The 23,955-nt window shown below is 47.8% G+C and overlaps 2 protein-coding genes across 16 annotated transcripts in view; one reads left to right on the top strand and one right to left on the bottom strand.

Moving 5' to 3' along the window:
• The window catches only part of LOC101284819 (speedy protein E4-like), a 37,379-nt gene that overhangs the window by 4,926 nt on the left and 8,498 nt on the right, over positions 1-23,955 (bottom strand). The window lies entirely within an intron of this gene.
• The window catches only part of ZNF12 (zinc finger protein 12), a 91,202-nt gene continuing 77,075 nt past the window's right edge, over positions 9,829-23,955 (top strand). For 3 of the 15 annotated variants that reach the window (XM_049699456.1, XM_049699457.1, XM_049699451.1), the window contains exons 1-2: positions 9,831-10,269; positions 11,258-11,322. The gene's annotated coding sequence lies outside the window, so the exon portion shown is untranslated. Of the gene's footprint in view, positions 10,270-11,257; positions 11,323-23,955 lie in introns of all 15 variants that reach the window. The other 12 variants (XM_033426828.2, XM_049699458.1, XM_049699454.1 and 9 more) reach the window with 7 other exon arrangements.

Below are 23,955 nucleotides of genomic sequence, written 5' to 3'. Positions count from 1 at the left end.
CTCAGGGGTACAGTTGAAACCCAACAAACCTAACCCTGTATCATTTCTAAATGTAACCTCATCCTGCATCATTTACGTGTCCCCTGTATCCTTTGTCCGTAGACAGTCCGCCAGGGATGGAGAGCGCACCAACTAGCAGGGAATTGTTTTCCACTGGAAAAGTGTAGTCATGGGAAGATTTGTTTCTTTGTTACTCAAGTATAGCATTGGAGGGTGCTGGGCGAGGGGGCGGGTCCTTACCGAGCATCCTGTTGAAGACCTCGTGGTGCTCAGGCAGCACTGAAGACACCCGCTGTCGCTTCAGCTTCATCTTGAGCCCAATCAGCCACTCCACGACCCAGGTGTCCTGGGCCTCAGCGGCCGGGTCGCCCTCCACCTCCGCTCTGAACGCCACTGACCTCTTCCTCTTTCCGCCCGGGAGCTGAGGCGGGGAGGTGCAACCGGCCCAGGAGGCTGACGAAGGAGAAGAGACTACAGTATGACGCTCTCGTCTTGGGAATTCAGCCACTGGTGACCACCCAACCCCACCCCGACTCTGCCTCCCCCCTGAAGCACCCCCGTGCTTTCCAGTCTCACAGACCGCTGACTTTGCCCCAAGTCATCTTTCCATCTTTCTCTGTCCATATCTACCGACCCTCCCATGACTCCTTTTGTCATTTTTCCAGCTTCCTGTCCTCGAAACTCTTTCTCATGGTAGATAATTTCTCCCACCAGGGAAAAAAAAAAAAACAGAACCCTCCCCTTGTTTCCTCTCTTCCCTTCTCGCATCCTTGGATCTTGTCTCCTAACCCTCTTTCTTGCTCCCCAGGCGTTCCGTGTCCCCAGCTCCTGTGCTCTCCTCCCTCAATCCCTGGCTTTCCGAATGTCTCCTTTCTTTCATAGGCACCTTTCGCAGGGGCTCTTTCCCGACCTCTGTACCCATTCTTCCTTACCGGTCAAGCCTCTGCAATTCCTTCTCGTGCCAGCTCCTTCACCTGACGGTCCTGGGATTTCTTCATAGACAGTCACCTCCAGGGGGTACCCTGAGGAGCTGGGCTGGCAGGTCTCGTCCTCAGCCTGGGAACTCGGTGGACGATTGTCCATGATGTCTCCCAAACTCTTCCCTTCCTCGAAGCCTAGACTCTGCTTTCTCCCAACTCTTGTTCTGGACTTGGGCTAAACACGAATGGTCGTCCCTTCTCCAAGCTGCGGGGCAACTGGCAGAGGAGAGAAGCTCTGGCGAGATGCTATTGTCTACTACTGTTGCCGAGCACCACGGAGTCTGGTCCTTCCAATCAGGAAGGTCGGAAGCCTCTGATGTCATCATCCGTCATTCCAACCTGGCAAGCAGTTTGAAGGAAACCACAAGTAACTGTCAGACCTATGTGTGCACTTGTCCCAGAGATCAGGGGTAAATGGTATCTCCTGCCACTGACCCAACCTCTGCCCGTCCTCCAAAACCCCCCTCAAGGTGTCCAGACCCCGCTTTACCGCTTCCCAGCAGGTGCGCTGTCCTCTCCCTGCTGCACTCTCCCCCTCCCTCCCATTCCTTTTCCACGGGCTGGTGGGAGAGTGGGGAGAGGGACAAGGAGACTTAGGGGAAGCAGCAACGGTTCAGCCTTTTAAGAGTGAGATAAGTATGTAAAAAAATATCCCAGGTACATTGACTCACTGGATTAAAAAGTTACGTTAAAACATGGAATTCTGCAAAGCTCTTCTGCTCAGTGTTTACTGGCACTGTGTTCAGAATTCTGTAGTGGGGGAGCACACGTCCGCTACCCTCAGGCACCTTTGAGTCCAAGAGGCATTTTGAGAAGCTAAAATCATACAGAACTACACGTGCTCACGTACCCTTCAACGGGTGTCTACAGACAGACACACACACACACAAATGGCACCTTTGGATGTCACAAAGTCCATGGATTGTCCAAAGCCTGCCCCTCGATTCCAATTAAGAAGTTCTCGTCTACGTATCAGAATTTTGAGAATGTAGTATCACTGTTGTCCCAGAGATTTCACTACCTGAATAAAAATGTCACATGTAGAAAAGCCTAAATGGGAAAATCTCCAGTTCAAGACAGGTTATTTTTCTATGAGGGGAGGAAGTACACGGTAGCCGAGATGCAGAGAAGAAAATAGCCAACTCGGGATCATGCAGTGTCACTGGAAGCTTCTTCTGAACTTCCCAACTCATGCTTCCACTCCTCGCCTGGGGGTCTGCGTCTTCCTCTTCCTTCCTCCCTCCCTCCCTCCCTCCCTCCCTCCTCCCTTCGCTGTCTTTTTATTGTGATAAAATTTGCATCACATGAAATTTGCCCATTTTAAGGGTACAGTTGAGTGACATGAAGAATTCACATTGTTGGGTTTCCCTGGTGGCACAGTGGTCAAGAATCCGCCTGCCGATGCAGAGGACACGGGTTCGAGCCCTGGTCCGGGAAGATCCCACATGCCGCGGAGCACCTTAGCCCGTGCGCCACCAGTACTGAGCCCGCAAGCCATAACTCCTCAGCCCGCGAGCCACAACCACTGAGCCCGTGCGCCTAGAGCCCGTGTTCCGCCGTAAAGAGAAGCCACCGCAATGAGAAGCCCGTGCACCGCAGCGAAGAGTAGCCTCCACTCGCTGCAACTAGAGAAAGCCTGCGCACAGCAAAGAAGACCCAACACAGCCAAAAATAAGTAAAACAAAACTCTTAAGAAAAAAAATAAAGAATTCTCATTGTTGTGCAACCATCCCGACTGTCCGTCTCCAGAATGTTTTCATGCTGTCAAACTAAAACTCTGTCCCCATTAAACACTGACTCCCCATCCCCCCCCAGCCCCTGACACCCACCCTTCCACTTTCTGTCTCCATGAATTTGACCCCTCTGGGGATGTCACCGAAGTGGATTCATGTAACATTTGTCCATTTGTATCTGGCCTATCCACTTAGCATAATGTCTTCAAGTGTCATCCGTGTGGTAGCCTGTGTCAAAATTTCCTTCCTAGACCCCAAAGCCAGTGTGGACAGTACACAGTGAGTGAGAAAGAAATAAAACCCTGGGTCTGAAGAAGTTCAGATGTATGCCAAGTGCAGTGGGAAAGCAGTGAATGAGAGGTGTCGTGATCCAGTTTGCACTGAAAGGGAAACAGTTGATGTTGGCTGCTGTAGAAATGGATGGGGTGGGGATTCAGCAAGAGTGGAAGTCGGGAGACCCAGATATGGTTAGGAATTTGGCATGGTAGTGCAGGAAGACGATGTCTGAGAAGATGGAGAGAAGCCAACAGGTTTCATATATTTGGAGGGAGACTCAGCAGGGCTCATCGGGGGATCAGATTTGGGGGGAAGTAGCGGGGCGGTATTTCTGTTTACTCTGTGTGCACGTGTGTGCTTATGCCTCTACTGCTGAGACTTAACTGTTTCTACAAAGAAACACTAACCTTTCCTCTTACAAGTGGAATTGTTAAATTTTCACTGTTTATACAAAGAAATGTCAAACAATCATTGAAAAATACCTACATGCTCTTTCTATCAATTAGAAACTTTCCTTCCTGTTTGTGGATGAATAATATCTGTTGTGTGAATATACACACTACATTTTCTGTATCCATTCATCTGTCAATGAACGCTTGGGTTGTTTCCACATTTTGGCTCTGAATCTTGCTTTTGAATTATTGTTTGGACTTTGATGAGAAGTATCTCTGTTGTTCAGGATGTGCCCAGAGTTTTAGTTTGTCTTTGGATCACTTACATATTTCTAATTAGCCCAGGCAATGCATACGTAGAGTCAGATCAGTTCATCCAAGGTGCAGGGACTGAGTGTCTCTTTGGTTTGCACTCGTGGACTTTCTGAGATGTTCTAGGTCTCAGAGGCCATGCAAAGAACGTCTGAGGTCCTCCAGAGCTGCGACAGCCCGGCTCTCCTCAGGGTCCGCACTGCTGGGAAAAGCACTGCTGCTTGAGGACCTGTGTCCCTCTGCTGTAGACGTTCCATCGTTAGGAGGCAAATGAGTTCAGATTTGCATTCATCGTGCTTTCAGCCATCACCGCTGACTGGGTCCTTGTATAACAGAACAGAAGTTCACTCTCCCTCTTGGTTAAGAGGCTTTCAAATCTTAGAAGGTTGGTATTCTGTCCCCGTGAAAATTTCTCTTGTATACTGTGAAATACCCTGATTGCTTTATGTAGTCTTCGGATCTGGATTTGCATAATCCCACCCCACCTCACCTTGTCCAAATGCGCTACAGTCGGGTGGGACCCGTCTTAAGATGTGTTGCTATGCTGTCCAAACACGGCGTAAACAGCCCAGATCGAATCTGATGTTGTAAGTGAGCAGGACCTTGTGGGGCCTTCCTGGGACGGATTCTCCCCATGTCTTCTGCCTGCTTCTCGTCTTTAGAAAATTGTGGCCTCCTAGCCTTCCCTGAGTTCGAAAGGGACAATTTAAGCAGAGAAGCGAGAAGGTGCAAAAGGAGAGGAAAAGAGTCCAAACGACCAAATAATACTAGTGTAGCCGTTAAACAAAGCCAAGGACCTTTCCTTCTTCCTCAAGGGCTGTAGATACTGTTCTGAGCCTCGTCCTTGGAGCTGTTTTGCAGACTGCAGCCCCCAGCAGGTGGAAGACGTGAACTGCATGCTGCCCGCAAGCACGTAGACCCCAGAGCAGCTGGAACCAGAAGGTTGATGATGTTGACCTCAAATTACGTCACCACCAACCAATCGGAAGAATGTCCACAAGCTGACCACACACCCCTCAACCTCCCCTCCCTCACCCCACTCTTTGTAATTCACTGTAAACATTTTTTAAATTTTATTTGGGGACTATAGTTGACTTACAATGTTGTGTTAGTTTCCGGTGTACAGCAAAGTGATTCAGTTATATGTACACAGATATCTTTTCTTTTTCAGATTGTTTTCCCATTTAGGTTATTACAAAATTTTGTGGTTTTTTTCGTCACGCTGTGTGGCTTGTAGGATGTCAGTTCCCTGACCAGGTATTGAACCCAGGCCACGACCGTGAAAGACCAGAATCATAACCTCTGCGCCAGCAGGGGACTCCCTAGGTTAATAGAGAATACTGAGTAGAGGTCCCTGTGCTATACAGGAGGTCCTCGTTGATTGCCTATTTTGTATATAGTTGTGTGTGTACGTTAGTCCCAACCTCCTGATCTATTCCTCTCCCCCACCTTTCCCCTTTGGTAACCATAAGTTTGTTTCCTATGTCTGTGAGTCTGTTTCTGTTTTGTAAAGATGTTCATTGGTATCATTGTTTTAGATCCCACATAGAAGTGATATCATACGGTATTTGTCTTTCTCTGTCTGACTTCCTTCCCTTAGTATGATAATCTCTAGGTCCATCCAGGTTGCTGCAAATGGCATTATCTCCTTCTTTTTTATGGCTGAGTAGTATTCCATCGCATGTATGTACCACGTCTTCCTTATCCATTCCTCTGTCGATGGACCTTTAAGTTGCTCCCATGTCTTGGCTATTGTAAATAGTACTGCTATACATATTGGGGTGCATGTGTCTTCTTGAATTATGGTTTTCTCTGGGTATGTGCCCAGGAGTGTGATTGCTGGGCCGTACGGTAGCTCTAGCTGTAGTGTTTTGAGGAACCTCCACACTGTTCTCCATAGTGGCGGCACCAGTGTACATTCCCACCGAGAGCCTCACCCCACCTGTAAACACCTTTCCCTGAAAGCCACTGGGGAGTGGGGCCTTCTGCGCCCTGCATACCTGGACCCCTTGCTTCTTGCCCTGCCAGAAACGTGGCACTTTCCTTCACCGTGACCCGGTGTCAGTAGATTGGCTTTAGTGCGTGCGGGCGAGTGGACCCAAGTTTGGTTCAGTAACAGCGTGTTTGGAGACAAGCAAAACTATCACCTCTCCTCCTCTCTTTTCCTCGTGTGGATGCAGTTTAATATAACAACGGCTGTAGCTCTAGTGCAGAAATATCAGTAGAGTGAAGCACAAGTGCTTTGTCAATACAGTCCTTTCGGCATGAGAGTCACGTGGAGAAAACATTACAACACAGATGCCTGGACCCAGCCTCACAGATTCTAATTCCACAGCACTGAGCTAAGGCCTAATTTTAACTTTCTCAATTGACATGCTTCGGATTTGGAAATCTCTGGGTGGGACGTGCCACCCAGGCCGGTGCAGTAGGGGGGCTTCAAGGCATCGTTGAATGAAATAAGAAGGAGGGAGGTGAACCGTGACCTGGATTTCACCCAGGCATCCTGTGGCAGGGCTGTGGCCAGGCCATGGGTCCCCAGCTGAGCGGACGTCTGTGTCAGCCTCCAATCCTCCTGCCAACGCGTCCGTGACAACCCCTCCAGCAGCCCGGTGCTGCCGTGGATAAGCAGCCCTGGGATCGGAGTTCAGCCCAGGCACCTACCTGGTACATGCATAGTGCATGTGCTGGTGAGGAAAACGCCCTGTCCACCGGAAAGCCTGGAGCACATCCTCCCGTACAGCCCTCAGAGGGGACCAAGCCTGCTGACACCTTGATCTCAGACTTCCAACCTGCGTAAATGTCGGACAGTGCATTTGTGTTGCTTAAGCCTGCCAGTTTGTCGTACTTGGTGACGCAGCCCAAGCAAACTGCTACAACCTGTATTTTGAAAAAGAAGAAATTCACATGTGACGGTCGCCTTCCTGCTTCCCCTGCCTTTATTTTTTTATTTTTAAAAAAATATTTATTTCTCTTAGGCTGCGTCGTGTCTTAGTTGCGACACACGGGCTTAATTGCCCCGTGGCGTGTGGGATCTTAGTTCCCGGACCAGGGTTCCCGGGCTTCGAACCCTCGTGCCCTGCATTAGAAGGCGGAGTCGTTACCACTGGAACACCAGGGAAGTCCCTCCCCTGCCTTCAAATTAAGACGTTCGCTGAACTTCAAAGAAGAACCTGTCCTTTTCTGTTAGATTACAAACTTGAGTTTTCTTCTTAAACGTTGCGTTTCCCGGTTGTGGTAGATGTATTAGTGTTGAGAAAAATGGCTGAGAGTTTAAGAGGAAAAGGATTTTACAAATCCTGAAGATGGGTGCCAGTTATCGTGATAAAATTGCTATGTTAAGAGAGCAAAAATAAACAGGAGACAACACAGATAAGTACTTAGGAAATGCAGGATGGGAAAGGCTTCTTCAAGTACAGTGTCAAAACACATGAAAAGTATGAAGTGGAAGTGAAAGATTTGAACACAACATACTTTTTTAAGTGTGTGTATAAGAGAATGTGAGAGTAAAAAGTTAAAAAGATAAAGAAAAGGGGTTGACAGATACACACTTGTATATGTAAAATAGATAAACAGTGATGACCTAGTGTATAGCACAGGGAAGTATGTTCAATACCTTGTAATAACCCATAATGGAAAAGAGGCTGAAAAAGAATACATATATTCTTACATAAATACATGTAACCAAATCACTTTGCTGTACACCTGAAACCTTGCAAACCAACTATACTTCAGTAAAAATAGAGAACTGACAAAATAGGGGAAATATCTGTAGTTAATAGAGATGCAGATACACAAGGAGAAAGCTTTGTTTTGTCAATATCCATATATATGAAGAGATCCTAAGGAAACCACACTAAAAGGTGGCCGTTGCTGCTTCTGGTCAAGGTGCAGTCGCAGGGTCCAGGTTTACCCTCCTAGCTTAAAACAGCTTTAAAAAGGGGGAAATGTATGAAATGACGGTTTTTCGCCTGTTGGAGAGAGGGGTGAGTCGTGAGGGACATCAGCTCACTGCTGGACATCCTATTCATTGGGATGACTCCGCACTTATTCTCTTTTTTAGAGCATTTCCTCAAGACAACTGGTAATAGAAATACTTCCAGAGAGTGTCCAGGGCAAAGTACAGGGCAGGGGGCTGGGGAGCCCAGCATGTCCCTGGGCTGAAGGGATAGAGTGAGGTGTTGAGGTGGGCACAGCAGCTGGAGTTCACAGGCCACCCCAGCGTTCTGCTGAGACCCGGTCGGTGCACGTGGGTGAGCTGAGAACTGGAGACCTGGTGGCGGGCTGATGGGCGCGCTGCCCACCCACGGTGCTTCCAAGCAAGGTACTCCGTGTAGCTGACGTCTTGACGTGGTGAAAATGGAAAAGGCGAGAAATGCGCCCTGGAGGTTTGCCAGGCTCAGGCTCAGAGCAGGCGTGGTCGCTGTCATTCCCACACAGGCAGCATTTCATCGGTGAGAATTCAGGCAGAGGCCACAGTCAACAGTAGCAAGAACCAGAAAAGACCATTCCTGGCTCTAAGCAGCCACTTCCAAGAGCAATTTTGGAGAAGCACGCGTTTTGTGCAGGATTAATGTAATGTGGCAGCTCAGCTGGGGAAATCAGGAATGGGTTATGTGCTTATTCATTTGGACGAATCATCACTTCTTATTTCCGTTTTTAGAGGATTTCCTCAAGATGCTTGTAATAGAAATAGTTCCTCTGTCCCTTTCGTAAGTATCTGAATCTTTTTAAAAGCTAAATCAGTCTCTTGCCAGCATTACAACCCAGGAATGTCTTTGTTAAGGACCTGAGAGCTATCTTCTTTATCTCTGTCACCGGGGGAGTTTAGGCTAGGTGGTAGGCACTTTGCTCTGAGCTGTAAGTACCTGCTTATCCTAGAGATAGGAGCAGTTGTGTTTCTCCTTTGGATAAAGGGTATTAACTAGCATGGACAGCCACCGAGATTACCAGGTGAATTTAGGATATACTCTGAAAGAATGTATGCCATTTTTATGGTGTTGTCAAGTCTTTTCACATGAGACAAGTTCCCGTTTATCTTGAGAACATGTATGCAACAGATTTTATCTGCTGAGCTATAAAAAAAAAAAAAAAGGTGAGGTTGATTTCATTCGCACAAACATTAGTGCTTCGCCTGTGGTGCACAACAGTCTGGTTTAATGGTTATTCAACAGTAAAACCGTTTTCTTTACGTCTACATTTGTGGAGAGGATTTTCTCGGTTGGCGGGAGATTTTATTTTTTTAATTTTGTTTGTTAATTACTTACGTAATTAATTAATGGGACTGCACTGCGCAGCATGCGGCATCTTAGTTCCCCAACCAGGAATCAAACGCGTACCCCCTGCAGTGGAACCTAGGAGTCTTAACCACTGTACCGCCAGGGAAGTCCCTGGAGATTTTATTTTTAACTTTTCCCCTAGCAGCTTTTAAGCAACAGTTGACCAAAAACACAGTTGTATTATTTCACCCCCCAAATAGTGATAAATCATTACCCTTATGATTCCATTTTTGAAAAATGATATTTTTACCTCACATAAACGGTATCCTCTTTAAGAGGTAAGATCCCTGGTATCTGATCTTCGTACAGTTTTTATCGTGTTGGCTGTGTAAACAGCTACAATTTCTATTTTCTTTTCTTTCCGTGGGTAATATTAGTTTGTATCATGGCTGGGCATTTATTGTATCCTAGGATTTGAAGGAAAGTTGTAGCGTTTCAGTTAAGCGAACATGATACGCTCCTTCCCCTCTCTTGGCGGTGGGGGAATCTCAGATGTAGCCCGAAATGTCTCAGGGCAGGGAAAGGACCAGGGACCCTGGAGGCCATCACACAGCCCCCGCTTGAGGCCACAGCTTTCCTTGATCCCTAACAGGAGTGAAGACAAATGGGCAATTGAGTCCCTGGTCCAGACGGCCCACCGTCGCAGCCCAGCAGCTCTTCACGGCCAGATGACTTGAAGACATTGAAGTCGCTCACTAACTGGACGGCGCGGAGACTTCTGGGAAATAGAGTCCTGGCACTTGTTCCGCTCTCCAGTCGGGCTTTGGCAGGCGGACTTCCGGCGTCCTCCTGCGCAGGTGCGCCTCACGGTTTGTGCGTGTTGGCGCAACGCCTCGTCGCCGCCCCGCCGTCGCTTCCTGTGTGTGCCGTGGTGTCCGCTGGTCGTGGTTCCCTCGACTTGGCCTCTTGTGGGCGAGCGTTTCGGGGCCTGCGGGGCTGGGCGCCGTCCGGCCCGGCCGGCAGCCAGCGCGAGCGGGTTGTCTGGGCGAGGGTTGGCGCAGGCCGGGCGGAGGCTGGAAGTGGGACCCCCGAGCTCGAGCTGTGGAGCCCGCGGCCTGGGCCGGAGTGGCCGAGCGGCCGGCGGCGGTGCAGTGCCCGACCGTCTGCAGCGCGCGGCATAGCGAGTTCCCGGGAGAGCCGTGGGCCTGAAGGGAGTTTGTGCCGTAGGCCCAGAGCCGGCTCCTCGGTCCCAGTGGCTTCGGGAGGCGCAGCGGAGGGACCCGAGAGAGGAGCGCGCCGGAGGAGCAGCCCCCGGACCGGAGCCTCGGGAGCCCGGGGCCGGTCAGCTAGTCTCCACGGGGTAGGTGTTGCGTCTGTGGGCGTGCAGGCGGTTGTGGACCCTGCGGCCCTTGGAGAACGGGGCTTCTTCGGGTAGCCCGCCCCGCGCCCCGCGGGGGAGCGACCGGGAGGGTTTGAGCGCTTCCCCGAGGTGGATGGGCCGGGCTGGAGGGCAGGGCCGGCTGCTCCGGATGGGGCTCCCCTGGGACTTGTGAGCTCCGGGGGTCCTGGGGGAGCAGGGGCGGGACGTGCCGCGTCCATCCCTCCGTCCAACCGCGATCCTCCTCGTCTTCCTCCTCCTGTCGCCGTCTGGGCATCTCGCACGTGTCTCTCAAAGCGCGTTAGCACATTGGTTGTGTAAGCTAAGCGTCCGCTGCCCCCCTCGGTTGTGCCCTGTGGAATCGCACAGTGTAGTTAGTGCTGGATGAGTCTGCAAGGCTTCTGTCCTGCTGCCTCGCTTGAGGAAGGAAGAGATTGGGCCTGAGAAGGGAGATGACTTGTCCTAGATCCTCACCGGGTATGCACGTGGGGTCGCTAACAGGACTCCAAACTCCTAGGGCAGGTGTTCTGTCCACTTAAAGTCCGTTTTAATGAAAGAGTTTTTTGAGCGTCGCACTGAAGTTTGTAAAGTTTGTACAAATAATTGAAAGACTGAAACGCACCTGTGTCCCTTTATTCCGGGTATGCTGTGGATTTCCTGATCTAAGTTGTTAACAGACTTAGAAGAGATAAACTATAAGCGTTTTTTAATTTCATATTTATTGACGGAGGTTTATTTTAATAGGACTCAATGTACACTCGCTACTGAAAAAAAAGTATCCCCTCAGGTACCACAGCCACGTGGGAGTTACAGACCTGAGGGTGGTTGCTCCCTCCTCATTCTAACAGGCCCTTCTGAAGAGGAAATGGCGGGTCTCCCACAGGTGCCTCTTGTGGAGCGCGGGGCGGGTGCTCGTGCAACCCCGAGCCGCTTCAGTCGTAGCTTCACTGCCTGCGTTTTCCTTCTGCAGGTCCGCCTCCACTGTCACAGTCCTGCACGGTGTTCCAAGAGCAGCGGAAAATGAATCAGCCCCTGGTGAGTTTTGCTGTTTACTTATTTACCTGCTGCTGTTCTTTTGTGATAACACCTTGGGAGGCGAATAGTTCAAAATGTGAAATGGGAAAGTAGGAGTAGGGAAAAGATGTGGTTCGACAAAGCGTAGAGGAGCAGGTCAGTACCAAGTGTTTCTGGCAAGTTCCACGTGTAGATCCCACGATCCTCTTATAGACACAGTACAAGCCTCGTGTTCTTGACATTTGTGGCAAAACGCCATCCCTTGCTTGACTTACATTGTCCTGCCGAAGCACTTTTGTTCTCAGGCGTTAAAGGTTTCCTTGAGGATCCCGCTGTAGGCCGCTAGCCTTCCTGAGCCACAGCCCCTAACGTGTTGACATCGGTGCCTTCCTTGTGCTTCCCATAAGCCGAGAGCATGCCTTCCAGGGAGCCCTCAGGGCATAGAACTTTTCTGTTCAGTGGAACACCTTTGTCACATAGGTACATTGTTCTCAGTGCTCAATCCAGGGATGCAATGAGGAGCATCTGGAAGCCCAGCCTTGTCACCTTTCCAGTAAATTTCCCTCTTTGTCTCTTACAATCTAACAGGGTCGCGTTACACACCATGTAGTGATGTCTGTGGCAAAGATTCCCTGTTTCCCACCTGAATTGTATCGTGCAGCTTGCGGTCTCGGTTGTGCCCCTCCCCGGAACCTGATCCGGTTGAGGTGACCTGGCATCCAGCGTACAAACCAGTGGAGATTTGCCAGTCGTCACCTCAGACCACTGTCGCCTTCCCATCTGCAGAGTCTGCTGTGTTGGTTTCTGTGACAGATCTCTCCTTGCTCTCTTCCTGACTGATTCTTTCTTCCCCCCTCTTTGTGTGTTGTCTTTTCACTCTTGGTTCATGACTCTTCAACCTGTCTGACTTCGCCTTGTGGTGCTTTTCACTTCCAGCTCTGTCAGTTCTCCCAGCGGGACCAGATAGATGCCTCTGTCCAGCCACTTGCCAGCATCTCTGTGGAGTTTGTCCAAAGGGCGCCTCAAATTGCTAGATCCAGTAGATCCAAGAATGACTATTTACAGCTCCCCCGCCCCTTGCCCTCTCCTTTTGTCCCTGGCAGCTCATCGTTGCATCGTCTAGCCTGTCACCCTACCCAGACAAATGGGTTCATTCTAAAGTCCTTCTCCAGCCTCTGTTACCACGTTGTAGTATTAGGCTTGTTAATGTCGTAGTCTAAATGGTTTTTTTTTTCCCCTTCATCCCTACTTGGTACCATTAAAATAGCTGATCTTTTCATTTCTGTAGTTACGGAAACTTTTTTTCTGTGCTGCTACCTCTTTCCTCCGGCAGCTCAAGTGTATTGTGTACGCTGAGTATTTCTCCTAAAATATTAATCACAGCATTTTGTGTGCATATGGGAAGCACTTTAGAGGTTCCCTGGGTGACTGGACAAACGAGGTAGCCGTTCTATGGAGCCATTAACCGTCGAGCCCAGCACTGGGGGGAGGTCGTACCTCGCTGATGATGCGTTTGGATGGATCTGTGGGGTAAAATCCTGATCGGAGACGCTCAGGAGAGAGGAGTGGGAGAACTGGGTTTGTTCTGTTTCTAACTGTTTCAGGACGTTTTGCTGTGACGGGGAAAAGAGAAATTGGACAGTAGCTGGAGTAGGAGCTGAGGTCCGGGGAGGGTGTTGTGTTGTGTTGTGTTTTGACGGGAGAAGTAAGAGTGGGAATGATCCAGTAGATGCGTGTGGGGGAGGGGAGAGCTTCTGCCCGGGGTGCTGGAGTGGGGAGGGGATGGCAGAGCTGGGCTGCAGGTGGGGAAGCCCTCCGATGGCTTCTGTGTTCTCAGGGAAGCAGCTCCTCAGCTGAGGGTGAGGGTGAGGTTGGGGGTTTGAGGAGAGAGCAGAGCTCTGGGGCCCAGCTCCATGGTGACCGTCAGCACACAGTTCAGCCAGCTGGGAAGTTTGTACTTGCCTTGTCTGCCTGAAGAGCCATCTCCTCTCTTACATGTGGGAGGAATTACTCTTTGGGGAGCCTATGTAATGACACGGGTGCTTCTCAGCTGAAAGCGAATTGAGCGCCAGTTCTGGCCACGGACACTTTCTGCTCTGCTGGTGGAAGGGTCCCCAGACGACGTGTCCTGCTTCCCTGGCTCTTGGCCTCGGGGACCCTTCACGCCATCTAGTGTCGTGTCTTTTATCTTAGACATAAACTTCAGATGTCTTCAGGTTCTGCATGTGATCTTGAGCAATTCTCTGCTTCCAGGAGCTTCTGTTCTCCTCGGGAAAGGCACTTCACAGACGTAATTACAGGAGAGGACGGGAATCCTGCCCATCGATACGTCGGGAACTCCAGAGTGCTGACACAGCAGAGCCTGCTTTTATTTATTTATCTATGTGTTTTAATTTTTGTTTCTTTACTTATTAATTTATTCATTTTTGGCTGCATTGGGTCTCTGTTGCTGCGCGCAGGCGTTTGTCTCTAGTTGCGGTGAGCAGGGGCTGCTCTTTGTGGCGGTGCGCGGGCTTCTCATTGCGGTGGCTTCTCTTATTGCAGACCGTGGCTTCTAGGCATGCGGGCTTCAGTAGTTGCGGGCCGTGGGCTCAGTACTTGTAGCGTGCGGGCTGTAGAGCGCAGACTGAGTAGTTGTGGCTCACGGGCTTAGTGGCTCCGCAGCATGTGGGATCTTCCCGGACCAGGGTTCGAACCCGTGTGCCCACCATTGGCAGGCGGATTCTTAACCACTGCACCACCGGGGAAGCCCGAGAGCCTGGTTATAAATGCATCATCAGAGCACATGGCTCAGTGACTCGGGGAAGGGTGACGGCCCTCAAGTGACCAGGACTTGGGTAGCTGCAGAGGTTGGCGAGGCTCTCAGAGCAGCGTGAGGTGGACTGGATGAGGCTCCTGAGGTGCTGGTAAGGACCTCCTTCCTTAGGACGTGGGCCTCCTGTCAGGAACAGCGGGACGTGGATGCAGGCAGACCCTGAGGTTGACTGAAGAGCCTCCCCTCTGTGCTGGTTTTGGTTTCATCCTGTGGAGAAACTGAAACCTTGTAATCGGGACAGTGAGTCATCTGATCTAAAGATGTCATGTGTAGAGACCGTGGACGGCATGAAACACGGGGTGGGGTGCGGTGGGTCAAGTCAGGGGGACTCTGGGCTCCAGCGCGATGCCCGACAGGAAGGGGCTAGGCCTCGGCGTGTTCCCGCTGGTCCTAGGCCCCGGTAAGCAGTATGGACGTTCCCTTGGGGTTTTCTGAATCGTGATGAGGTTGAGAGTATTTTCACATGCTTAGAAGCTGTTTCTTCTTTTTAATGGATAGACAGTTTTTAGAGCAGTTTTAGGGTTCCAGGAGAATCGAGCAGACAGCAGTTTCCTATGCCCGTCCCTCTGGGTTCCCTCCCTTGATACCATCTCAGGCTTGTGTGGCGCGTCATCTCAGTGATGGATCAGCCTTGACCCTTGATTCTCCCGTGGAGTCTGTAGTTTATATTAAGGCTCCCTCTCTGTGTCCTGCTGCCCAGGTTTGGACAAGGGTGATGACCTGCAGCCACCACTGCAGTGCCACCCAGAAGCATTTCACTGCCCGAAACATCCGTGCCGGTCACCTGTTCATCCCCCCCAGTGTCCCCAAGCCCCCGACAGCTGCTGATCTTGTTACTGTCTGTGTATTTTTGCCCTTTCCAGAATGTCACGTAGTTGGAATCCTTCTGTGTGTGGTCTTTTCAGACTGGTGTATTTCTGTTTTTATATGAAGGGCCTGTCATGTCCATTGCCCGTCTTCCTGCCCCAATACTGTCTTGTTTTGTTTTGTTTCGTTCTGTTTCATTTTCCTTGTCTTATTGGCTTTCAGAGTCGTGTTAAATGTTCCTAAATTTTTCCAGTTGGGGTCATGTTAGTAAACATTGTTTTCCAAAGTTTATTGTCTTTTTCCTGTATTTTCCAGCATTGCGATGTAATTCATTACTTTTTCTTTACTTTGAGAGGTTGAATACTATGCATTTCAAAAGTTTCTCAAAATCAGCACGTTTGTGTGGGTAGAGTGCTAGTTGAAGAGCACCCTCCTTGGTCAGTACTGAGGTGCAGCTTCGTTGCGGGCGGAGGTGCGTGAGGGGGGAGGAATGCGTCGGTCTCGTGGTTCCCTTTCTGCTGGGTCTCAGTTCCCCTTTCTGGTTCTGGGCAGTGCGTCAGCCACTCTCCTGGGCCAGACCAGGCAGGTGGGGTCCTCGCTTCCTGGCTGTGGAGGCTGTGTGTGTCTGGGAACACCTTTCTTTTTCCCTGAGGAGCGAGAGGACCCTTTTGGTTGTGGAGCGGCGTCCTAGGACTGCGGCCCCTGGGTCCCCGCTGTTGTGTGTCATTTGGGCCCCAGCCATGCACGGGAGATCTCTGACACAGGGATGCAGCTGGTAAAGCCCTCTTGGGGTTTTGTCATGTACAATCCTCTGAGGAATACTCCTTTTCTCTAATGGAATTCCACTGCTTAAGCTTTCTAGCCACTCATGAAAAGAATCTCAGAAAGGAAAGGAGACCCGTCCTCTCTGCCACCAAGCAGGGGAGTGAGCCGACACTGTGAACGTAACGCTGAGAAAGTGGCTTGTGGGAAATGTGTAACCAGTTCTGAGTTGTGGGATTACAAGGCTGTCTGTGGAATCTTACTGTACCAAGTGGTCTTCTAAGACACATACGTCGTGGGTTGTTCCCTTGTGTTTTGAAACTAACCTAAAACCCCTCAATATTTGCAGTTCTGATTGCTTTCTTAATTTGTTATCCAGGTTTCCTGACATCCATTTTTTTAAGTTTAAAGTGCAATTTTCTCATCTTCCCTTTACATAAACGTGAACGTGGGCAAGCCACTTAACCCATCACCAAATAGAAAATCATCTGGAACATTCACATGAATGCTGTTTTCAAGCAGCAACAGTGCATATATTTTTATGCCCATTACCAGTGAAAACCATAATGTTTTCTTATCGTGCTGTTTTTTTCTCATCGGGCAAAATTACAAGCGATTAGAAAAGCCCCACAGATCACACATTTTGTGAAATTGCAAATGCAGAACCGGAAAGGAGAATAAGGTGTGCGTGATTCTACTTACGCTTTAAAATTAGAGTAGTTCTCTAATCCCTCACTCTCTTGCATTTGGTAATAACTTTCAGTGTGTGAACGTGTGGGCCCCCAGTCTTCATCCGGGCAGCCACAGGTGTGACCAGTGACGCCTGAATGGAATATGGGCAGAGCTTCTGGAAGACTTGCTGTCGATTTCTGAGACAGGCTTCTCGAGGCTGAGCCGAGGCAGTTCTGCACAGACGCTCGTCTGCCTTGGGCCGCAACCAGCTCTTCCCCCCGCCCCGCTCACCCCCCCACCCCCCGGTGTCCTGTCAGCAGGTGGGCACCCTCAGCCTTCCGAGGCCAGCAAAGCCTGGGTCCCGGACGTCTCTGCATCTGGAGCTGGCGGTCAGGTGACCTGGCATCTCAGGGGACCTTGCTAACAGGACCCATCCTGCCTCTTCGATTGTTACACATAAAGAACTTTGATTTTCAGTCAATGTCAGGAGTTTGTTGCCATCTGAAACGGCCTCTGTGCTTGGCGTGGTCTTTTCCTTAACCTCCTCCACACCATTCCTTAGTTACCCTGCGGCACGTGGGATCTTAGTGTCCTGACCAGGGATTGAACCCAGGTTCCCTGCATTGTAAGGGGGATTCTTTACCACTGGCCCACCGGGGAAGTCCCTACCCTTATGTTTTAACAGTTTGGGAGGTCTTCACAGAGATCCTGGATGGATTCACCTAACAGCACCAGGTAAACTTCGTGTCAAGAGTAGTGCACCTCATTCCTCAAAAATTTTAAAGTAGGACTATTATAAGATGCAGAAATTCCACTTCTGTGTATTTTTTTGGAAGAAAACAAAAACACTAGGTCAAAAAGACACATGCACTCCTATGTTCATTGAGCATTACTTATAATAGCCAGTGTATGGGAGCAACCGATGTGTCCATCCATAAATGAATGGATACAGAAGATGCGTCACACACACACACACACACACACACACACACACACACACACACACACGACTATTAGCCGGAAAAAAAAACAAAAAGAAGAAGAATGAGGGGCTTCCCTGGGGGTGCAGTGGTTAAGAATCCACCTGCCAGTGCAGGGCAAATGGGTTCAAGCCCTGGTCTGGGAGGATTGCACATGCCACGGAGGAACTAAGCCCGTGTGTCACAACTATTGAGCCATGCTCTAGAGCCTGCGAACCACAACTACTGAGCCCGCGTAGCACAGTGACTGAAGCCCGCTCACCTAGAGCCCATGCTCTGCAACAAGAGAAGCCCCCGCGATGAGAAGCCCACGCAGTGCAAGGAAGAGAAGCCCCCGCTGGCCGCAACTAGAAAAGATGCCGCCTGCAGCAACAAAGACCCAATGCAGCCAAAAGTAAAATCAATAAATTTTTAAAAATTAAAAAAAAAAGAATGAAATCTTGCCCTTTGTGGCAACATGGATGGAGGCAGAGGGTGGTGTGCGAAGTGCAGTAAGTCAGAGTGAGGAAGGCAAGTACCGTATGATGTCATTTGTGTGTGGCATCTAAAAGCAAAGCCAGCGAACTAATGTCACTACACAGAAACAGACTCGTCGGCACAGAGAACAAACAGGTGGTTGCCAGAGGGGTAGGTGGATGAGTGAGATAGGTGAGGGAGATTAAGAGGAACAGATGACCAGTTACAAAATAAATGAGTCTTTGGAGTGAAATATACAGCATGGGCAATACAGTCAATAACGTAACTTTGTACAGTGACAGATGGTAACTCAACCACAACTAGACTTAATCTTGGTGATCATTTTCTAATGTATAGAAATATTGATATTATGCACCTGGAACTAACATAGTGTTGTAGGTCAGTTACACTTGAATGAAAATTTTTTAATTCAAACGAAAAGAATAGTGTGCCTCGTTAACCATAGACGCTTAGTCATACAGCAGTTCTCTAGAACATATTCATCCTGTGTAACTGTAACTTCATAGCCATTGAACAACCCCCACCCTCTCCTCCCCCACCCCTGACCATTTGTGTGTGACTCTTAGATACCTCATATGAGTGGAAACACACAGCTTTGTCCTTCTGTGACTGACTTATTTCACTTACCATAATGTCTTCCAGTTATATCCCCGTTGTCACAACTGGTAGGATTTCCTTCTAATAAGTCTGAATAATATCCTATGTATAACCCCATTTTCTTTATCCATTTCTGTGTTGGTGAAAATTTGCGTCGTTTTCCTATCTTGGCTCTGGTGAATAATGCTGTAATGAATATAGAGGTGCATGTATCTCTTCTAAATATTGATTTCCTTTTCTTTGAATATACAGGCTATATTATTTATTATACTATATTACATTATATTCTATTATAGTTATTGTGCTTCCCGGATCTTGTGCTTTTCACAAATTGAAGGTTTGCGGCAACTCTTTGTTGAGCAAGTCTGTTGGCACCGTATTTCCAACAGCAGTTGCTCACTTCTTGTCTGTGTGTCATATGTTAGTAATTCTCACACTATTTCAAACCCTTCATCAGCAAAAAGGTTACTATTCGCCGAAGGCTCAGATGATGGTTAGCATTTTTTAGCAGTAAAGTATTTTTAATTTTTTTTTTGTTTCGACTGTGCTGCACAGCACAGCACGTGGGATCTCAGTTCCCCGACCAGGGATCAAACCTGCGCCCCCTGTATTGGAAGGCGGATTCTTAACCACTGGACCACCAGGGAAGTCCCTAAAGTATTTTTTTTTTTAACATCTTTATTGGAGTATATTTGCTTTGCAGTGTTGTGTTAGTTTCTGCTGTATAACAAAGTGAATCAGCTGTATGTATACATATATCCCCATATCCCCTCCATCTTGCGTCTCCCTCCCACCCTCCCTAGCCCACCCCTCTAGGTGGTCACAAAGCACTGAGCTGATCTCCCTGTGCTATGCGGCTGCTTCCCACCAGCTATCTGTTTTACATTTGGTAGTGTATATATATGTCCATGCCACTGTCTCGCTTCATCCCAGCTTACCCTTCCCCCCCGCCCCGTGTCCTCAGGTGCATTCTCTGCGTCTGCGTCTTTATTCTTGTCCTGCCACTAGGTTCATCAGAGCCCTTTTTTTTTTTCTTTCGGTTCCATAAATGTGTGTTAGCAGACGGTATTTGTTTTTCTCTTTCTGACTGACTTCACTCTGTTTCATAGACTCTAGGTCCATCCACCTCACTACAGACAGTTCAATTTCATTTCTTTTTATGGCTGAGTCATATTCCATTGTATATATGTGCCACATCTTCTTTATCCATTCATCTGTCAGTGGACACTTAAGTTGCTTCCAGGTCCTGGCTATTGTAAATAGTGCTGCAGTGAACATTGTGGTACGTGTCTCTTTTTGAATTACGGTTTTCTCAGCATAGGTGCCCAGTAGTGAGATTGGAGGATCATATGTTAGTTCTATGTGTAGTTGGTTTTTTGTTTTGTATAAATTTATGTAGTTTTATTTATTCATTATTTTCGGCTGCGTTGGGTCTTCGTTGCTGTGCGTGGGCTTTCTCTAGTTGCACCGAGCAGGCGCTTCACTGTGCGGTGCACGGACTCCTCTTGCGGTGGCTTCTCTAGTTGCGGAGCGCTGGCTCTAGGCGTGCGGGCTTCAGTAGTTGTGGCACGCGGGCTCAGTGGGTGTGGCTCGCGGGCTCTAGAGCGCAGGCTCAGTAGTTGTGGCACACGGGTTTAGTTGCCCTGCGCATGTGGGATGTTCCCGGACCAGGGCTCGAACCCGTGTCCCATGCACCGGGAGGAGGATTCTTAACCACTGCGCCACCAGGGAAGCCCTATTTTTAGTTTTTGAAGGAACCTCCGTACTGTCCTCCGTAGTGGCTGTATAAATGTACATTCCCAGCAGCGTGCAGGAGGATGGTTCCCTTTTCTCCACACCCCCTCCAGCAGTTATTGTTTGTAGATTTTTTGATGATGGCCATTCTGAGTGGTGTGAGGTGATACCTCACTGTAGTTTTGATTTGCCTTTCTCTAAGGATTAGTGTCGTTGAGCATCCTTCCATGTGTTTGTTGGCAATCTTATATCTTCTTTGGAGAAATGTCCATTTAGGTCTTGTGTCCATTTTTGGGTTGAGTTGTTTGTTTTTTTGATATTGAGCTGCGTGAGCCGCCTGTATATTTTGGAGATTAATCCTTAGTTGCTTCGTTTACAAATATTTTCTCCCACTCTGAGGGTTGTTGTTTTGTTGTTGTTTATGGTTTCCTTTCCTGTGGAAAAGCTTTTAAGTTTCATTCGGTCCCATTTGTTTATTTTTGTTTTCATTTCCATTTTTCTAAGAGGTGGGTCAAAAAGGATCTTGTTGTGATTTATGTCATAGAGTGTTCTGCCTATGTTTTCCCCTAGGAGTTTGATAGTGTCTGGCCTTTCATTTAGGTCTTTAATCCATTTTGAGTTTATTTTTGTGTTATGGTGTTAGGTAGTGTTCTCATTTCATTCTTTTACAGGTAGCTGTCCAGTTTTCCCAGCCCCACTTATTGAAGAGGCTGTCTTTTCTCCATTGTATATTCTTGCCTCCTTCATCAAAGATAAGGTGACCATATGTGCGTGGTTTATCTCTGGGCTTTCTATCCTGTTATACTGATCTATATTTCTCTTCCCTAAAGTATATTTCAATAAACGTATGTACATTGTTTTTTTAGACACAAGGCTATCGCACACTTAACAGACTACAGTATAGTGTAAACATAAGTTTTTCATGCCACGGGTACACCAGAGAATTCATGTGACTCGCTTTATGGCGGTATTCGCTTCATTGCAGTGTTCTGGAACCGAAGCTGCAGTGTCTCTGAGCTGGGCCCGTATACCCAGAAGTGGGATTGCTGGATCATATGGAAATTTTATTTAAAAGATTTTGAGAAAACTCCGTACTGTTTTCCACAGTGCCTGCACGATGTTACATTCCTGCCTACAATATGCAAGGGTTACGATTTCTCTACAACCTTGACAACTCTTATCTTTAAAAAAAAAAAAAAAAAAATTGTGGGCATTCTAACAGATGTGAGGTAATATCTCATTATGATTTTGATTTGCATTTCCCGGATGATTAGTGACGTTGAGCACCTTTTCATGTACCTGTTGCTGTGTTAAGTCTTTCTAACACACACACACACACACACACACACACACGCAAAGGGATAGAAGGAATGTTTTGGAAGTGAAGAGTATCTTACCGTGATGGTGGTGGTGGTATCACAGGTGTGTGCATATGTCCAGACTCATCAAGTTATACAAATTAAACATGGGCTGGATTTTGTATATCAATTACACGTAAAAAAATCTGTAAAAGCCCAGCAACAAGTGGTGTGTTTCATTAGCCAGTGATGCCCAGGTACGTCTTTTCTCCTCTCCCAGGGGTGAACCCAAGCTGCCATTGAACTTGGAGCACTTTCTGTTTCTTTAGTTTCCCCTTGTATTACTTTTGTGTTTCTGCGTTGTTTTCAGATTACAGCTGAGTGGTTCCCCATTTGGAGCAGCAGGGATTCTGAGTTTGGCTCTGTCGTTTGAAGACTTTTGATGGTCTCTCCAAAGGGATTAAGTTTCTACAGAACTAATCTCAGTTAGGTGAGAGGTAACAGAGGATCTGGTTTGTTAGTCTTTTCTGTTTGTCTACTTGGACAAGCTCAAATCAATTGAGAATCTCTTGCCCAATGGGAGGAGAACTGCTCTTTAACATCTAGACTGGTGAGTGTTTATTCCTGACTCATGTCTAAGACTTGAGAACTGAAGGTAAAAGTTCCATTCTCTGTGTCTGTGTGTCTGTAATTCAGAAAGGTCTTTACCTCTGACAGTGTGAGTATGTAATGTTTTCCTACTTCTGGATCTATTAAAGTACATTGTAGAGTCTCTTAAATTAAAGGGTTTCTGTCCTGATTGGCCTACAAAGATACAAATGTGCTTATAAAAATTATATATCCCTAAAATTCTCAGAGAGAAAGGAATGAGAACTTCTCATACGTTAAATGTGCTAGAAAAGTATTCTTGTAGAAATCAAGTCAGGGAATTCCCTGGCCATCCAGTGGTAGGACTCGGTGCTTTCTCTGCCAGGATCCGGGTTCCGTCCCTGGTCAGGGAACTAAGATCCAGCAAGCCTCTGTGTGCAGCCAAAACTCAACTCAGAAATGGAAAGACTTCAAGCTTACATAATTTAGGTAAATCTTTGACAAATGAAGCTAGTTTAATATTTTTGGTTTAATAAATATTTATACCTATCTTAATTATCGGTATTAGGCATACATTTAAAAAAATCTACTTGGGAGTGTTCTTCCTAAATTTATATAGGTGTGCCCATCAAATAAGCTAACGTTACTTCTACTTAGTATTTAAGGCTATGAAAAATGTGAATTTGTGTTTAAGCGCATTTAATTATTATTCCAACAAACTTTCTTTCAACAATAACTGTGTTTTGTACTGTGTTAGCTTGTCGATAAATTCCAAGATCTTTAGTTTACGTAAAGCCTTGAACTGATATTAAATTGTGTTACTAACTGGATAATCGTTGGATACCGAGGTCATTTCTAAGCAAGACAGAAACCCGAAACATTGATTACTAAGCATAATCTCAAGTTCTATGCTCTTGCTGCATATTTTTATTTGTTACCTAGAGGCTATGTCTGTGGGTGTGTTAATGAATGTGTTTGTCTCTACCACTTGGAGAAGTCGTGTAAGGGATGTTTGTGGCTATGTAAAGTTGTGCTATGTGTGTTCGTGAGCTCTCCTAGCCTAAAATGCTGACGTGTGATGGGCAGTTGTCAATTATTCACTGCTAGTTTTCTTTGTGAAATGGAAGTAACTTTGGTTCAAAGTTATCATTAATATAATATGAATGAGACTTGACCAATAGTAATGTTATCGGCTGGAACAGAACTCAGGTTCAGCTGCTCATCGCTCAGAAGTCAATGTTCCAGAGACAAAGGTTGGTGGAGGAAGAAAGATGCTTTATTCAGGAAGCTGGCCACCTGGGAAGATGGCGGACTAGTGTCCCCAAAACCATCTCCCAGTTGCCAATTAGAGGGAAAACGGGTTGATAGGGAAAAGATGGGAAGTCTCTGGGCTGTGTCGGTGGGGGCTACATGCAGAGTAGCACAGTCAGCTCTGACCATCATCTTGAAATTGGTCCTGCAGTGGTGTGGTCGGTGTCATGTTGATTGTTTCAGGCACAGTTAATCTTCAACTCCAGTGTTGGTTTGTTCCCATTTCCTTGAGGCCAGTTCCTGGAATTGTGTAAGCCATTGGTTCAGGTCTGCTCAAGGTGGAGCAGCTTACGTCATAGCTCCAGTCTGGTGATCATACAGTTAGCTTTCTCCTCTTGGAGTGGTTTTACTATCTGCTGAACAAGTTAGGAGTGTGTCTCTGACACTGTTACTTATGTCCTTCGGGAGGAACCAAAGATTCTGTGAGTGCTGTTGTCCTAATCATGAACTGCTTGAACCTGTCCTTTTGTGACTCAGGGGAGGCCTGGGAGACTGCAGCTGTTTTACAAACAAGAGGCAGGGGACATGGAAGGGCCCTGCAGGGTCCTGCTTGGTTCCAGCAGCCGAGAGGTGCAACTTTGTATGCAAGATAATGAGATGTAGTTTTGTTTAT

The sequence above is a fragment of the Orcinus orca genome, chromosome 16 (assembly GCF_937001465.1).
Source record: "Orcinus orca chromosome 16, mOrcOrc1.1, whole genome shotgun sequence".
In the NCBI taxonomy this organism is placed as follows: Eukaryota; Metazoa; Chordata; class Mammalia; order Artiodactyla; family Delphinidae; genus Orcinus; species Orcinus orca.
The sequence above is the reverse complement of the archived record's forward strand: the minus strand, read 5'-3'. Positions and strand labels throughout refer to the sequence as shown.